At 47.9% G+C, this 14,244-nt stretch overlaps 1 long non-coding RNA gene across 1 annotated transcript in view; it reads right to left on the bottom strand.

Moving 5' to 3' along the window:
• LOC103016052 (uncharacterized) overlaps nucleotides 1–6,192 on the bottom strand; it is a 162,110-nt gene extending 155,918 nt beyond the window's left edge. The window contains exon 1 of the long non-coding RNA XR_452540.2: nucleotides 5,969–6,192. This is a non-coding gene — a long non-coding RNA (uncharacterized LOC103016052). The remainder of the gene's footprint in view (nucleotides 1–5,968) is intronic.
• Between the last annotated feature and the right edge of the window lie 8,052 nt (nucleotides 6,193–14,244).

Raw genomic sequence — 14,244 nt, 5'->3', positions numbered from 1 at the left:
TATCAGACACAGTTGCCCCACTGGGATCACCCTGTGTGCGTGGAATGGTCAAGCAAACACAAGACCCTTGCAGGAAACCAGGCTGGGTTTTGAGCACTGGTCTTGGCATTTGTCACCCTGATAAGGTGCTTTTCTATTGGTTTGGCCTGGTTAAACCATTGTGGCAGGAATTTTTGTTTAAATATTTGTGGGTAATCCTATTGCTGTTTTAATTGCTTCCTTATATTCTCTGCTGGTATGTTTCTTTTTCACCAGTGGTTACAGCTATACCTCTATTGTATCTCTTTCCTTCTCTGCAGTGTCCATCACCACGTTCATTGATCCAAACACTTACTAAGCACCTGTGATGTGCCCGGCAGACTGCTAGGCACCGAAGAATGAAAGTGAGATGGGACATATGGTCTCTGTGTTCACGGAGCAACTCGCAGCCCAGTGGGGGAGACAGAGACATGGATCAACACAGCGTAGTAAGAGCTTCTGGAGAGTTAGGTTGCCCAAAGGAAGCAACACTGAGTCTTGAAGGTCCAGTAGACATTAGGCGGGTGAATGGGGAGCAGGTGGAGGAGAGGCTAGCCAGGCAGAGGAGGTGGTACACAGGGAGACGGGCAACAACAGGTGTGTCACTGGCCACGCCCAGCCCATCTCACAATGGCCAGAATAGAGATGGTTTGCAGATCACACCAGCATCACCATCCCTCTTTAAGAAATGTAAACAGTCTCCAAGAGGTTAGTTGGCTTGCCAAGAAGCAAAGCTGCTATTATGGGCTAAATGTTTATTGCCCTTCCAGATTCGTGTGTTGAAGCCCTAACTCCCCCTTCCCCCACGCCGTGCAATGGTTCTTTTTAGTGGGGCCTTTGGGAAGTAATTAGGCTTACATAAGGTCATGAGGGTGGAACCCTCATGATGGAATTAGTGTCCTTTTAAGAAGAGAAAGACAGCTTAAGGCAAGCTCAGGTCACAGCCATGGAAAGTATGGACTTTGAATCCTGACTCTTGATTGTCTAGAGACTGATAATTGAGGTGAAATGACCATTTCTTGCTTAACGTACTAAATTTTCAACAAAATAAGGCAGCTCCTTTTGGAAAACCCAGGATGACCAATGATAGAGAATGATATGTGATAGGAGCTTTAAACTCCATATTTTATACCCAGGGTGAATTCCTTACAACTCTCCAGGCATTTCCCCTAGGAGGGCTAAGAACCTCCACCCCTTATAAAGCTTGGGGTAGGGCTGGGGGAGATGGGCAGAAGAGGAGGGATTCCATAAGGAACCTACATGGGAGATACTCCCACCCCAAATGCCTCCTAGAGTGCCCATCAGAGTTTAACTCCTCCAGTTGAAAACCTATTCAACTTTTAAATTTTGGTTACCACAGCATTTTCCAAAGATTTTGATCTCAGATCTGCCTCTAAAATATATCTTCTGTGTTACCGCTGTTGTTTCTGGTTTTATTGTTTTTGTTCCTTTGATAGTAACACTATTTAACAACCCAAGGATCCCAATTTAGGAAAACTGCACCAGACCAGTAGAAAGACCTACAGGCACATATTCACCGGCCAAAAATTAAAAGAAGGTAGCATGTCAACAGCTGCTATCCCTCTGTGACGCATTTCCATTTATTTTCATTTTTATACTCTTCTGAATTTCTAAGGCTTCGAATTTGAATATTTTCCTTTCATAATTCAGGGGAAATTATTTCTTGGTCTGGAACCAAATAAATAACTATTTATGTTACTCGAGGACACTTCCTACTGCTGTGCCAGTTGTAGAAACTGAAATTATTTATTTTTACAAAGATTTGGGAGCAGTTTTCAGTAGTTTGAAGATGCTGAGAAATGGAAATGCAGGACATGTAGATATTCTTTTTTTTTTTTTTTTTTTTTTTTGTCCTGTATCAGTGGTGCTCAAAGTGTGGCTCCTGGACCAGCAGTGTCACCTGGGAATTTTGAGACACAAAACTTCCCCCAACACATCCGCACACATCTCTCCTGAATCAGAAACTCCAGATGGGGAGTGTTTTCACAACAACAACAACAACAAAAATGCCCAGCAGTTTGAGCATCGCTTATACTAGGCTTAGAGCGTCACGGGTGGGCTCTCAGTTCTGGAGGCGGCATGATGATCCCGACTTCCCGCTTCCAGCCCCCTCCCCCATCAGTGTATTCCCCGGGTCAGCAGAGGAGGGGAAGCAGCCATCCCCGTAGCTGGTTCTCCCAGGTGTCTGTGAGGGGTAAAGTCGCCTCATTGTCTCAATCAGCCTTCAGCTGTCCCTGCTTTCATTAGTCAAACTGCACCGATCAGCAAGCGGGTCCAACAGCTGTAGAGCAGCAGGTGCAGTAATGAGGAACTTCCCTAACTGGGGTCGATCCCGCCGCCCCCCCCCCGCCCCCCCCCCCGCCCCAACCCTCATGGCGGAGCCCAGCCCTGCAGATGCATTTATACATCATGAGGTGGGCTCTTCTGCCCCCTGACTTCATCGAGGCCTCTGCACGGTGCCCGTACTCACACACTACCAGGTGGGAGATCTCAGCTGGGATGCAACCCAGAGACCATTGCTCCTGAGCCCCGCTTTTTACAAGAAAGAATCTGAGGTCCACAGAAGGGAAGAATAGGGCATACCAACACTGGAATTCAGAATTCCTGTCCCTCAATTCAAAGCCATTTGCAGCACCCCCTAATGGGAGCTGAATATTCTTATGAAATAAATACATGTAGCAATGAATCAATCACCACCTTGTTATTGTGACAGATATAATGTAATGAGTAGATATCTATCATGCATCATTCACCATTTCAAATAAGGCTACCATAGAGGACAGATTGCAAATGACACAAAACAGCCCTGAATTATGCTCTTTTCCGGGGCTGTTGTAAGGATCCCTGTCTGCCCTTTGCTTAAATCATAGCAATCAGTAACCATTTTACCCCTGGTCCTTTCAGTTGCTGCCAATTCATGATTGAAGCAGTGGGAGGTGCTGGGAAGAGACAACCGGCTTCCAGCAGTCCCAGACCTACTGCTCACTAACCAGTGTGACCTTGAACGTGTCACTTAAAATGCCTGGCCTCAGTCTCCCCTTCCTTGAACCGCAGGGGTTAGTTAATAATCTTCAAGGGACTTCCCACTGACAGTAACGCACGCTTAATACCTACTTCCAGTTTGCCTACTTGGGGCAAAGAGAGATGCTTCCTGCAAGCCCACTGAGACAGGCCAGCCTCTGTGTGCTCAGACCTCCTTGTCCCCTCCAGCCATCAGCAGCCCCCATCACAGGGCCTGATCCCGTGGAGGCTCTTGGGAGTCAGAAGTCCTGACTAATTTGCCTGACTGCTCAGCCAGCCTTGGTGGGCTCGTTTGGCATTCCGGCAACATTTGGCTCTGGCTCGGGGAGGAATTGTCCCTGCCCCTCCGGACGGCCATGTTGGATACTCGGAAATTAAAGATGAGACTACCGAACGCTGAAGCACCCCTCTTCATCCAGAGAACGTTGGAGACACCTGCCATTTACAGCCCTAAGAAGAGCTGGTCCCCACTCGGGCAGCCAGAGTCAGTCTTAAATTACCTAAAGAGCCTGAGTGTGGGGTCTGGGCTCCATTTGTTTACAAAATAGGCACTTTCAAAGGCCCTTTACTAGGGACTGGCAATTCCCAGGTCCCCTGCTATAGGCTGATGCATAATGCATAAGATGCTGGGAAATGTGTATTCATGAGGGCGGCTTGGCTTTTGTCAAAAAGAACTGTGAAATATTATGATGGAACGATTTTCATTTTGCCACATTGTTTTTATAGTGCATTCATGACTGGGGATTGCGGGCTTTTCGAGTTTTGTCTGGTGCAGATGTCGCGGTGCCGAGAGCTGCTTCAGACGCCTTATTTTCCAACTTTGTTGCTGACAATTACATGAGGTGGGGGGCGGGGAGGGCGACTCTCACAGGGAGACAAAGGATATATGTCCTCAAGTGATCTTGCCCTGAATGCATTCAGGAGGGAGGGAGGGAGGGAGGAGGAAAGGAGGAGGGAGGGAGGAAAGGAAAAGAGATACTGATGTATGGAGATGACTCTTGACGCCAGGGCTCGGGCTCGGGCTGCCCTCCTTGAGGGAGCCATTATCTGCATTTTACATCTGAGGAAATGAAGGCCCAGCAAGATTGAGGCACTTGTCTGAAATCACATAACCAATGGCTGGTGAGGCCTGGGTTTGAACCCACATCAAATGCCCAAGCTTACGGCCTCCTCCAGCTCCAGGCTACCAGGAGAACTGAAGCCGAGGACGAGCATCCTCTGTCTGCAATGCATCTGAGAGACCTGGGGGTGAGAGGCGCACATGCGGCCACCGGGTGAGGAAAACACCGAGGCCCCCATCCCGGGGAAGAAGGGCTGGGAGTTCGACCCTGAGCTGGCTGCCAGGCACCCGGGCACCCACGTGTCAGGAGGTGGAGGAACTTTCTGAGGCTCCACCGCTCCTACCTTCTGGTGCCTGTATTCTAGCTCATCCTGCCACTGGGCTGCCTCCTAGCCCAGAAAACGCTGAGCCCCTTCAAGCCCCTCAGCCAGGAGGCAGTGCGTTCCCAGAGGCAGGCACGGGGGTATAATTTTCCCTGGATCCCCAGGGCTTGCAAAGCTCCAGGCAAGGTCAGAGCACAGGCTCCCACACCTGCTTCAAATGCACCCAGCATGACAGAAAGGCCAGGCTGCAGGCAAACTCTGAGACGCAAGGTGGGAGAAGAATCCATCCTGGGACAGTCAGGGGAGCAAAGCAAGGAAGAGAGACAGGAGTGGCCAGGGCCTCATGGCTGGAGAAAGACGTGAGTAGGCACAACACAGGGGTCTCCTAAGGCCAGCAAGTATTCAGAGCCCTGAGTGGCTGGACGCAGATCAGGGCAAAGCAAAGAGGAGAACAGGGAATGGAGGGGCGGCACAGGCACAGGTGGGTCCCCCTCACAGGCCGGGACAGAGGCAGAGCCTCGAAGCCCAAACTGCAGGGAGAAAAGCAGGGCTTTCAGCTTCAGGGAGCCCGGGAACAGGAGGTCCCCGAGGACCCACCGCCCCTCCTTATGGAGACGACCCAAGTGGCTCCGTGTAGGGGAGCAGGACTCGCTTCCCCGAAATGTCGCTTTGGCAGGTGGATTACTTTGAGCTGAAAACAATCAGGGCCCGAAAGACTTAGGAAGAAACTTTGTGCGTCCCCCTAAATGACTAAAAGAATTTAGCTAGAGGGCCTGTTCCCAGAATAGTGCTATCAGCAGAGACGTCTGCGGAGAATACGGGCCGCGGGTTGTGCGGGGGGGAACTCAGCAGGGGGCCTGGAGATCAGCGTCCTCTCTGTGTCCCAGTGTCTCTGCAGGTCCCAGCAAACATTTATTTACCAAACATTTGCTTTTCCGTCTCCATGTGAGTTACTTTCCTCCCCTTTGAAGTCCCAAACCACTGCCCCCAACATCCTCTTCTGTCTTTAACTGCAAGTGGTAGTTAAGGTGAGGGCTTCAGCCATTTTGGTGAGTTAATTTTCCTGGCTCTCTCCCACGTATACATGTTATCAAGCTTTTGTTTGATGTTCTCCTGTTAACGTGTCTCACATCAACTTAATTCTTAGATCAGCCAGAAGAACCCAGATGGGTAGAGGACAATGTTTTCCTCCCCAGCTTTTGAAAGTCTGGGGAAGAAACAGACACATGTGGAGACAATGACGTGTCTCCTGAGAAGTTATCAGGCTGGGAGTCCATGGGGATCTCCAGACACATTCAGAGCCACTATTCTTTTCCACGCTGAAGTCATCATTATTCCAGAAATCCTGTCCACAGGGCGACGAGCTGGGAACTTCCGGTGCTCAACCACTAGTGTCAGGGCGGTGATCTCCTGGCAAATCCAGCCCCGCACACCTCTCTGCCCATTTCTAAAACAGAGCGAACTCTTTCTCACTTGAGGGTCTTTGCACTGACTGTTCCCTCTGTCTCCAGTACCCTCCACCTACCTCCAGAGCCGGTACCTCCTCAGCCTTCAGATCTCGGGCTATCTAGCCGGTTCTCTCATCCCGGTGTTTCCCATCAGAGCGTGCTGTTTGGGTTCGCTGCTGCTGTGGTGATTGCTACTGTCTTGTCATCTGTCTCCAGCTGTGATATAAAGTCGTGAGAGCAGGGATCAGGCTGTGATCTGTTCACCCTTCTTTACCCGGGACCCAGCATCATGCCTAGGACATGGTCAGAGCTCAGTAAATGTTGAGAATGAAGGAATCAGTTCACAGAGTGTTATGCAAGAACATTAATAAGCCGTACCAAAAGGGCTGAAAATCCGACAATTTGCTCTCGTGCCGCACAGGGCACTTCTGCCTATTTGGATAAGCAAACCAGTGCCAGGGGCAAGTTCCGAAGCACGAGAAAACAGATCAAAGCTCACCACCACCAAGTCCAAGAGGTGGCCCTGACCCTTCTCCCCCTTGGCAGTCAGGCAGAGTCTTGTCAAGGATCGGAACAAATGTGGTTTCAAAACCCCACGCTCCCAGGTACAAGTTTTGTAACCATTAGCCTCTGTTTTCCTACGTCAGCACAAAGGCGAGTGAAGTCATCTGCTGAGATTGCCATGAGGATGGAGTTAGAGCAGTGTCCCCACACCCACTGCCCCAAGGAACGTTTGGCAAAAGTCTGAAGACATTTCTGGTTGTCACGACTGGGGTAGAGTCCAGGGATGCTGTCAAACACCCTAAAGTTCACAAGACATCCTCCACAACAAAGAATTACTCAGCCCAAAATGTCAACAGTGTTGAGGGCCAGAAACATTGCGTCAGAGATATTGCAGTTGCACAGGAAGCCTTCGAATCCGTCTCTCTCCGTGACCAGATGCACCTGCAGGCCACTAACTGCAAAGGTCTGATCTGCCTTGTCTGAATACTCCCTGACCGCGCCCCCAACTGGCCTCTGCCCACACCAGTGTCTCACCAGGAATCCCTGTTGTCTGTTTGGGCTGCTATAACAGAACACCATAGACTGGGTGGCTGAAGCCACAAACACTTACTTCTCACAGTTCTGGAGGCTGGGATGTCCAAGATCAAGGTGCCAGCAGATTCAGTGTCTGGTGAGAGCCCACTCCCTGGTACACAGAGGGCCATCTTTTCACTATGTTCTCATACACTGGAAACGGCAAGGGAGCTCTCTGGGGTCTCCTTTACAAGGACACTAATCCCATTCACGAGGGCTCCACCCTCATGGCCTCATCACCTCCCAAAGGTCTCCCCTCCAAATCCTGCCATATCGGGGATTAGGTTTCACTATATGAATTTGGGGAGGATACAAACATTCGGTCTATAGCACCCATCTTCTGATTGTTATTAAGATCCTTCTTTCACACCTGAATTCAAATCTCACTGCAGAGAAGCCTCCACCTGTTTTCTGTGCTGTTAGCCTTGTTTGTCCTACTGCACTGAATGTCCTCAGCAGCACAAATTACAACCTGCCCGCCGCTGAGGCTTTCTCCTCCCTGTAGCCATCCTTAGGCCTTAGCACCAGCTGTTGCCTCCTAAGGAGAGAACGTGACTCATGAAAAAGGAGAGGGCTTCTTAGGCTAGCAAATCCAAAGTCCTAATTGTACGGCTTCTTCCTGATTGTCTGGCTTTTCTCATCTGCAAAATGGGCACCACTGAATCCATGTGTCAGGCTCTCCCCAAGCAATGAGGCACTGTGACATGTTGCTTAGAGTAGGCAATAAAATGCCACTATTTCACAGGAAGAGCTTAGTAGAGCCTGATCAGCTGAATGTTAAATCCAACCCTCTCTCTTGAGCAGGGTAAGGTTTTTGTTTTCTAATTCCTTGAGAGCCAAGCATATTGTCAGGTAGGGGAGGACAGTATCAGCCTTCAAGGTGTGTATCTGGAAGAGGTCATTTTCTTCCTGAGATATCTTAACTCTTTCATCTCTCTCCCTATACAAAGTCAAAGGGCTTCTCCTTTCAAAACCTGGCAGAGGTTTTGTGGCGTGAATTCCCCACCTTTCCTGGTCTGATCACACCTCCTGAGTGCGAGCCTGCCACCTGGGAGAAACCCCAGGCCACCTGGGGAAACTGCCATTGCCAGCTCTGCACTCCACTTATAGCCTGTTTATGAGAGCGAGGAGGGTCTACAATAGTCATCTCCTAAAGAAATAAAGGAATTCACAGCTCTGGACTCCCAGTTGTAATTACCAGGGCATCCAGTGATTCCAGAAGGAGAATGTCAAAGGGGCTGACGGCTCAGAGTGTGGGGAGGAAACATTCACCTCCAGCCACTGCGGCAAGTCCGGCAGGGTCAGGGGCATAGACCCCAGCCCCCCGGGGATCCCCCAGGACCTCCTTCCTCTAATTCACAGGCCACTGTTTTATGAAGTTCATGCAGAAACATCGAGCGAGGCGGAAATGTGCTGGCGGATGAGGAGTAGAGGGTGCACCCATTTTATTTGCTGGGAGGACCACTCAGGATGTCTCAGACAGGTCCTACTTCTTTAGAGTTCTAGTCTTGATGGGGAGTAAGGAAGGATGGCATTCTATCCCTGAACAAACCCAGCACAAACACATGTTTCAGAGCAGGCTTCATGTGCCCCATTCGATTACACTGTTGGGTTCCAGAAGGTCCCCAATCCTTTCCCTCCACTTCTGCTAAAGTCTCTCCATCAATTCTTGCACCAGAAGCCATGTGACCAAGCAGAAGACACCGTGAGAACTTTAGCAGCTTACCCTCAAGATCTTGCTAATATGTGCAAGATAGGGGACCACGTCAGGAGGCAGCCAGGGTCCCATCCCTGGAAACATCAAGCAGAGGAGAGCTAAGAATCTAGGAGGAGACGGCAGAGGGCTATAGCAGAGACTAATCCACAGACATGGCAATGGCTATCTGAGGAGGCCAGCTGACAGCAGCAGCTGAAGAATATTTTATTTCAGTGACTCAGAGTTTCACCGCTGCTGAGAGGCTGGTCACAGCTAAGGCTCATCAGGCTTAATATGTGAAACATCATCCAGAAAGCAGCAGACAAAAAACAGACACAAGGCTGATTGATATCAAGGACGGCACGAAACCCCAGAGACCGGGCTCTACCGGGCAGTCTGCTCTCGCCCCCTCCTGCCCCATTGTCCCTGTCTGTGACATGGGGAGAACAGTCTCTGCCTTGCTTTTCTATTGTGAAGATCAGAGTAGATGAGCATTCAGCAAAGGTGAGCTAAACCCTTAAACACTGAAGGAACTAAGGAATTATGCTTAGAGGATGAACATTTTAGTACTGTTTCTTCTGGAAGCTTCCCTGACCCTCCCTGACCTGGTCAATCCCTACCATTAGCTCTCAGAGTACCAGGTCATCCTCCTTCCACTTACCGCGGTTGTCATCCCATATTTCTCCATCTGATTCTTTAGTTTGTGTTTGTCTCACACGTTCGATTGTAAACACAGAGGAGGCAGGAGCCGGGTCTCTTTGTGTTTGCTGTTGTTGTTCGTTCTTACCATGGCCTCCTGGTGCAGGTCCTGATAGACGTCAAACGCCTGAACAAATGAATAAGCACAAGCTCCGTGGTGTTGGAAATGAACTGCAGCAAACTGCCCTCAGTCATTCCCAATCTGTCATTACAAAGGTGTCCGCAGGCTCGATAACCAACAGTGCGCCTCTCTTAGAGACCATTCTCTCTCCTGAAATTTAGCAGGTTAATGAAGGTGGCTGGTATTTATTCTATTTCTTGGGGCTACGGAATCTTCCCTTATCTGCAAACGACTTAAAAATATTGTGCAGGCATTCTGAAACGTTAAGCGACTTTACTAGGTTTGCTCTTAAAGAGAGAAAGGGAAAAAAAACCAAAAACAGCTGGTTTTGCATGTAGCTTCCAGCAACCACATTTATAAAAGCAAAGCCTGAAGCTGGAACTTTGGGGTGAGTTTTAAAAGAAATGTGAGTACCGTAAGTTAAATACTACTTTGTGCCGGTGGCACAATGCATGGTGATTATCAATCCTTAATTATGTGGAAATCTAAAGATCTGTGGCCCTTTAATTAAGAGTCCAGTGGTTTCCAGCAAGTATGTGTACTACTGCTATTACATTCATGGGGTAAATTGTGCTTTGCGCTCTCCTGCCATTTCTTATGAACAATTCCATTTTCTCCAAACTTTTTGAGCAAAAAAAGGTCACAGAACAGTACTTTTTTTTTTTTTCTTTTCTGTGTTCCTTGTCCCAGGTGAAATTCCCCCTCTTTCTGCAGTGAGCTTTGGATAATGGCCTCATTAACTGGGTTACATTCCCATTTGGCAGGGGAACAGGTGGGCAGCACAGAGGTAATGGCGCTCGGATGAGAGAGCCACAAAAAGTGAATTGTTTAAAGGCCCCAGATGATTAAACAATTACTCTCTCTGTAGTTCATATTTTAGAGCAAACAGCATGTACCCCAGACTGCATTTTTCCTCGTCTCGGAAACTCGTCTGCCTCTGCCGGCTGTGTGTCGGTCCCCTTTCTCCCCGATGAAATTTCATCCCTCCAGGAACTGTTTGTTAGCAGAAGCTGCTGATCTCTGGCCAAATGTAAAACGCCTGCACTTTCTGCTTCTCATCGTGCATCAGACCCTCATTTCCAAACACGACACCCTTTTCCTGATAGCCTGCTGCACTCCACTGCCTCTCTCTCCACACTAATTCAGAGGTTAAAGCTCCTTCGCTTTATAACATTTACCAAGGGTGCGGACGAGATGGCCTCCCACTTTAAATGGATTTCCAATTTTCAGAGGCCATTATTCAGTTCCCCCCGCTCCGATGTCCTCGTCCTTGCCGCTTTTGAGTGTCGGTTATAGTGGAGTAACGGAGCACCTGTACGAAACCAAGCCTCCCGAAACTGGATGTTCGGGAACTGCTGAAATCCCAGCATCTCAACTGGGAGTTTTGGCATTTGGGGACTAATCGTGTTGCTGAAATGTGGCCTGATCTGATAATTGTAACCAGAAACAACGAAGAATATGTGTGTTTGTGTGTGTGTGTGTGTGTCTGCAATAACATAGGCACTCGTGACCTGAAAAAAAGTGTCTTTATTGAGACAAAAGGAGCAAATTGTGTTTTGGGGGCTCCTCCGAAAAATACAAGGTGGTGTGTCATAAATTTGGACCAAGTTCAAGTTCCACACAATTAGGGGCAGCCCCAGAAATCCAGCCCAAGTGGAACATGAAACTGCAACAAGGTATATTCCCGCAATCTGTTCTACTCGAGGCAAGAGTCTTGACCCTTACACTCAGGTGATGGTGCTTCCACCAGGTCTCTATCTACACTGAGAGGGGATCCCTATCTCTAGCCCCTTCCTCAAGATGACGAATGGATTTATTGAATATGCTGAAGTTCACACGCTGGAAGGAGAACTTGATTCATGTGACTCCACAGACTGAAATGAACAGACCACATAGAAAGCACGCTGGGCTGGCAGCCTGGACTGCATTCCTAATGGTGAGGTCAGGATTAGCGGCACCAACAGTACCTGGGACTTGATGGAAACGCAGAATCTCGGGCCCCAGCCCAGACTTACTGAATCAGAATCTGTGTTTTAACCAGAACCCCATTTGAAAAGCACTGCCCTAAAGCATGTCTGTTAATCTACAACCCATGTAGCAGAGGTTGCAGTTCCTTTTTTTTTTTTTAATTGAAGTTGTGTTAGTTTCAACTGTACCGCAAAGCGATTCAGTTATACATATATACATATATATTCTTTTTCAGATTCTTTTCCATATAGGTTATTACAAGATATTGAGTACAGTTCCCTGTGCTATATATATTAGTATTGTGTGTATGTTAATCCCAAACTCCTAATTTCTCCCCCCTCCCCAACCCACTGCTATTTCCTTTGGTAACCATAAGTTTGTTTTCCATGTCTATGAGTCTATTTGTTTTGTAAATAAAATTCATTTGTATCATTTTTTCAGATGTCACATATAAATGGTATCATATGATATTTGTCTTTGTCTGCCTTACTTCACTTAGTATGATAATCTCTAGGTCCATCCATGTTGTTGCAAATGACATTATTTCATTCTTTTTTATGGCCGAGTTAATAGTCCATTGTGTATAGGTACCACATCTTCTTTATCCCTTCTTCTGTCGATGGACACTTAGGTTTCTTTCACATCTTGGCTATTGTAAATAGTGCAATGATCATTTGGCCCAGATCACCAGCTTTTAGAATGTGGGCTCCAAGAGGGAAATGCATCTTTAGCCCCTCTCTAGTAGACCCTCAATAAATATACTTTGAAAGAGTAAACGGGTGCCCCCGCGACGCTTGTTCCCCATGGTCTATATGCACCAGACTGTCTACTTCTGGCTACAGGAATCATGTTCCTAACTCTTCAAGTTTGCTTATTAGTTGAGAACTTGTTCTAAGCCCAACCTGTGAGGTCCCTATATTTACAGTCTAACCTCAGGATCGTGCAGCAACTATGGCTACAACATGAGCCCTGGGGCAAACTTCCACTTTTACCTCAGCATTGTTAAACCCCATTTACTAACACGAGTCACTTCGTGTTTGCTATCAAAAGCCCAGAGCAGAGGTAGGGTAGGTAACACTAAACTTCCCCTCATAGAGCCACAACCCAGCCTGTGTAACTATTAAACTTCCCCTTTCCATCATTAGCTACAAACTTGGCTGTGGTCACTTTGTCCAAATATCAGTCATAAAAGAACATAAAATAGACTCTCCTGCTTTCTCAGTCACACTTTTTGATGTGGAATGAAAATGTCTCTTTCTAACCGGAGTTGGCTTTATTGCAGGCTATCAGGCTACCGTGAGACAAAACAAAATAAAAACACACACACACACCTCGGCCCCGCCTGCACCTGTCTCAAGATATTGGAAGGGAGAATAACAGTTTGAAGTGAGGAGAATATTTAAGGCAAATATAATGTTGGTTTCATCTTTGTTAATTTCATGCAAGGGGTACGTATAAATCTCAAAGAAAGGACACCCATTATTTTTAGCTCAATCTTTTTGAATGTACCACACAGAGGGTGAGAGGGCCTCTTTAACCCTCTCTCCACATCTGAAGTTTGCCCCCTGCCCCTACACTGGGCAACTACAAGGGTTTGCTCAGCACAGACCGGCACGGCCAAGGCCAGCTCCGCCCACCCTGCAGGCCCACGTCCTGTGCCCCGACTGCTCTCACACAGGACGGCATCCCCCACACGCTGTCCCCTCCCAAATACAACTGCTCGTTTCCCATCACCCTCATTCACATTCCCTCAGAATGTTTCTGTACTTTCCCATTTGCCCCTGACCAGGAGACATGGTGACCTAAATGAAAAAGTATGGATTTTGGAGTTAGAAGCCAGTGGTTTAAAACCCCTGCCCTGTCTCCTGGTTGTCAAATGACATTGGGTAATTCATTTATCATCGTTATGTCTCCATTTCATCCTCCATAGAATGCAAGTAATAGTATATACCACATTGGGCTGCTCTGCCCGTTACAAACATGAGCCCATATAAGGTCCATAGGATAATGGTCAGTGCATAGTGACTTCACCCATCCTCCCCACCAGACCCTGGTATTCAGGCTCCTGAGGAGTCTTTATACACCAGGCCTGCCTAGCCAGGGGGATGAGAGGCTTACGGAAGCCCACCTCACCTCACAGGTCAGATGAAACTCAACTCTTTCTCAGTCCTTTATCGTTCCAACTGTCATAGAAAAGGTACAACAAACCATCTTGAAAGCCAGTGAGTGGAATTCTAAAGTCTAGGAGGGAAAATACATTATAGAGAATAGAGACACCAATTTTCCAACCAGATAAAGCAAGCTAGACCTCTGACAAGATGTGTGACCTCAGGCAACTCACTTGAGCTTTCTGAGCTTCCGGTTCCTCATCTCTAGAATGGGGATGATCATGGCTCCTTGCAGAGATTGCAGTGGGATTAAGTAAATGTGTTAAAATATTAAAAACAGCAGATCCATAACTGGGGATAAATAACTGAGTGTCTGTCCTGTCTCTTGCCTTTTCATTAAAGGTCAAGGAGCATCGACACAGAGGAGGCTGCCGTCATACCCTGCTCCTCAGGCACTGACAGCTTCTCCTGAGCCATCAGCCCAGGAGTGATCACTTGAGCTATTCATTGGCATAAGTATTTCACAATAATGCCATTTTAATGCTCCCCAAAGAGCACCTGTTATCTATCCCACAGATTGGACCCTCCCTGGCATAAATCATCAGGAAGCACTTCCCATGTGTCTTAAATGAAGGAGACCCATTCCCACCAACAAGGCAAATATTAAACAAATCCAAACAAAAA

This window comes from Balaenoptera acutorostrata, chromosome 19 (assembly GCF_949987535.1).
Source record: "Balaenoptera acutorostrata chromosome 19, mBalAcu1.1, whole genome shotgun sequence".
In the NCBI taxonomy this organism is placed as follows: domain Eukaryota; kingdom Metazoa; phylum Chordata; class Mammalia; order Artiodactyla; family Balaenopteridae; genus Balaenoptera; species Balaenoptera acutorostrata.
This window is presented reverse-complemented; position numbering and strand designations above follow the sequence as displayed.